The 4,272-nt window shown below is 34.3% G+C and overlaps 1 long non-coding RNA gene across 1 annotated transcript; it reads left to right on the forward strand.

The window, feature by feature from the left end:
- Positions 1 to 2,852: 2,852 nt before the first annotated feature.
- Positions 2,853 to 3,912, forward strand: LOC149250221 (uncharacterized). Its single transcript, XR_016265932.1, has 2 exons — positions 2,853 to 3,450; positions 3,537 to 3,912. It is a non-coding gene; the product is annotated as an uncharacterized LOC149250221 (long non-coding RNA).
- Positions 3,913 to 4,272: the final 360 nt, after the last annotated feature.

Genomic DNA, 4,272 nt, shown 5'->3' on the forward strand with positions numbered 1-4,272 from the left:
GCAATCTCCAAGGAATGAATTCCTTCTGCATGCAAGAGATATCCTCCAAGGAATATTCCTGCAACTGATAGTACACTATCCCATCATCTGATCTCAACTAGGTCTCTGTCTAAACTGACATGCATGAGCTATTTATGAGAGAATATTCAGTTATCTGAAGTGCAGCAATTACATGCATGCATGCATTAACTATTTGAACTCACAATTAGTTCAACAAACTATTTGAACTAATCTAACTGGACTTAACTCAGTTAACTTAGCTAACTAATTACAACTCATCCTTATCTCTTTAACTAAGGGATAAATTCCTCAATTAATGGAGAAACTGTTGTATGTCCTCACATAGACGTCATGTTTGATTTTCTACAACTAATTAACTAAAGATGAATTAATTAATTATTTTACAAACCACTGCTAAGATCAAATTCGAATTTTACTTCTCTATTTTAGTTCAGTGACTAACTAAAATAGGAAGGTATCACGAAATGCTGTTTATGGCAGTGCTATTTTTAGCACTTCTATATTTAGCATTTCTTGTTGCTATTTTCAACAAGGAGAAGAGTAAACGAAGGAGAACAATAAGAGCAGTCACATGAGGAAGAAGTTGCACAAATAATGGATGAAGAAAAGATGGCCTAAGAGATAGAATCAGATATGGAAGAAGAGGATGTTATTGAACCCGTTGCTGATGAACCGGACACTGTCAGAACCTCCTCTTACCGGTGGCCATCTCCCATTCAACTAAATGGGAAATGTCCCTCCACCAGATGATAGGGCCATGAATGTATGTAATGCTACCTTTGATCAATTGAAGAAAAGGATTGTGCAGGAAAGGCAGAGGTAATTCCCAAATGATCCTGAACATCAAGTCTCCATATACACTAAGAATTTAATAGCAGTTAATACCAGGATAAACCCCCAAGCAGTGATGGCAGCAAACGTCACTTTCACAGTAGCAATACAAGACAGCTCAGAGAATCTTATGAGCAATAATGTGTGCTTAAGAAAGGAGTTAGTTGTGGCACAACAATAGGTAGATCATCTCACTGCAAGAATCAACAATTGCCTTCTACCAGTCTCAGCATAGTGGAGTTATAATCAACAATACTTGAAGAATTGGGGCCAATGGAGGACATAATGAAACAATTATATAACGAGATGATTCTCTTGCATGAGGTAGTGGCACCCCTAGTTGGAATAGGAAAGAAATCTCAAGAGATCCTGAAGCTCCTAAAGGTGGTAAACAAAGTTGTAGATTGGATATAGGAGTGGGGTGTCAAGTATCTGAATGTTCTAGAGCGGTTGGTCAAGAAGGAAAAAATTGCTTCTGAGATGGACATAGTATAATTAAGACTCCATATTCAGAACTACACCCATCTTGATGAACAAGCGACCAACATCGTAGTTGCTTATGATCAATTGCATAACGGTTTGGAGTCCCTGGCACAGGAACATAGAATGCCTTATGTGGATTTACTTGGAGAGATAAGGGGCAAGGAATCCATCACACGGGAGATAAAGTAATTCATGCATGAGATAAAGTAGTTCAACAGAGAAAAATAAGAATCTAGAAACAATATATATAAACTCTCCTTTCAACTTGATATGTTTAAATTAATAATTTTTGTATATTAATCGCTAAATAGTAAATTTGCTTTTCATACAAATTATAGACATAAGCTATATAATAACATTCTATACATTATCATATACTTTTTATTATATTACTTATTATAATTATGGACAAAAGCTATATATGTTTACTAATGGTGTGGTTTTCCTAATAATAAATTAATAATTATGAGAATGTATCTCTTTTATTAGATAATATAAAATTATCGCCTAACTTTTAAAAAAAATTATAATTTATATAAATAAAATTATTAAATTAATATAGTAGTATTTTATTTCTTTTATAAAGAAGATTTTTTAAATGACACCTCTCACGTGTAAAGATAACGACTTTATTCATTTATGCCAAGCTAATTTAGCTTTTGTCTTGTGTGACGTATATGGCTTAGAAAAGTTGATAAACTAAACTAAGTAGAAGGCAACTATATAGGTTAACATATTTAAAATAATGAAACAAGGTTGTATAACTCGCTGCTGGCTTTTTTATTATTATTGAATTTTGAAAAGTACAAAAACATATTGTTTAGTATTTGGAAATTTACAATATATTAATTATGTTTATAATAGTTAAAAAGTAGTCAACAATAATAAGAAGATAAATGTATGAGGTGGATAAGACTACTATTTAAATTTACACGTCTTAATGTTATCTTGTATAAAAATTTTACCAACTAGAAATACAAATAATAATATATAAATATTATTTCTTATTGATTTCTATTTTTATACAATATTATAATTGCACAAATACATTCGAATATGCTAGCATAAACATCACAAATATTTTTTCAGCAGATAAATATCACAAATATATTTGTATTGCTAACTCCGTAACACCAAATCCAACCTTTCTCGCCTTGCATCAAACAACGGTGACCACCTTTCTCGCCTTGCATCAAACAACGGTGACCATTGTTAGGAATGTGGGCATATAGATTTGAAGACATTACCATATTGCCTTCATTCATCAATCTATAATAGGGGTGAACCATTCGAATACGAAGTCCTGAATTTTGTACTTCTCTTTGGTTCACATCAAAGTACTATAACAGACATTTCTAAATAAACTATTTACTCGAACATAAAAATAAATAAATTTTATATTTACCCCTATGCAATCAATACAACCTGCGCAAATACGGTTTGATATGACATTATTAAATTGTCTTTATAGTATCTGGTAGGTAGATCTCTAAGTATTTCATCCCTCCGATGCACAATACATAGTAATCAATATCAATTTAATTTTTGTACACGACTCCAGAAAGGTCATGTGACCCGGGACACTTGGCATCTCCTGTGCTATGCGATTGATCTTTGTGAATCCAATAGTCTGCAACAACAAGGGTTTTTTGCGTAACCAACTCCCCTACTCTGCGTCTCAATCGAAGTCATTTGGGTTTTTCGCTTTCAGGTTTGGTTGCTCTGCAATATGATGAGCGTTTCTCCATGGCGATGAGGGTTTTCATTTACCAAAACCTCGATGTTCTGCAAGTTGCTACATGAACCATCCCTTGGGTAAGTTATGCCCTATCCTCCTCAAGATTATGGTTTCATTCATCAACGTTTTTCTAGTAGCGCAAGTATGAGTACCCAAATGGTTTCCTGGACTGTGCAAGTGGTTCCTACTAACTTCGGCTTCTTATCCTTGGACGGGGACGAGCTTGAAAGCAAATTTTCTTTCCCAGCTATTGATTGTGATTACTATCCGAATATCGGGTTCTGTCTTTTCACTAGAGAGAAACATATTGTGAATCTAACCCCAAGTTCTTGGTTAACTATGCAAGTGAGCATTGTAGCTCCAAATCCACATCACAGGTATTTTAAGGTTAATTGTTCTGGTTTCTTTTAACATTTAGTAACAATAATCAATGAAGTTCCTCCTAACACGGTTTCTTGTTCAGGTTGCAGGGACACCTTCTCCCAGAACCTTCTCTCTTAACGGTTCGGGCCTCCGAAGCAGCGTTTTCTTATCTTCTTTTCTTTGTTGCCATTCAAGTTGGTTTAACACTAAACCCTCAAGGGATTTTACCACTTAACAAGCACTCTGGTTGCTTATCTACTTAGCATGTGGCTGGCTGGCTGTAGCATTACCATGGTTTTCTAGGTTGTTGTGTTTTGATGGCTTTCTCGATTAGGACCCGGATGGGTGACCCAATTTCCTTTTTAATGTTAAACATTTGAACACATATTGTTGATATAAATTATTGACTCCTTCCGTTACATAGAATGCTATAATATATATAAATATTAGGTTTGAACGGAGGCTTTCCGTCATTCCCTACGGGAACAGGTCGTTACCTGGTTGTTTAAATAGCCCAGCTAAGGTTATGTTCATTCTTTTAATTCCTGGTTTGATTTACCCATGTTCTAAAGATATCCTGCAATCACAAACTTGTTGTATATTTTCCTCTGGAGACAGTCCTTGCATCAAGGAAAAGGGTTTTGAGTCGGGAACAAAATGGTTTCATGTATAACATTGGTTGTGTTGACTAGTTTAATAATTATTACCATTTCTTTGATTCAGTTGCTCTACTTGAAATGTTATATAGAATTTTCGATTATCACAGAATGATACTTTCTCCTTACAAGGTCTGTGTATTTGTTTTTAAATTAAATACTATATACTGGGTGACGAAA

The sequence above is a fragment of the Pinus tabuliformis genome, chromosome 7, assembly GCF_031772625.1.
Source record: "Pinus tabuliformis cultivar Carrire ecotype Pingquan chromosome 7, CPIR1, whole genome shotgun sequence".
NCBI lineage: Eukaryota > Viridiplantae > Streptophyta > Pinopsida > Pinales > Pinaceae > Pinus > Pinus tabuliformis.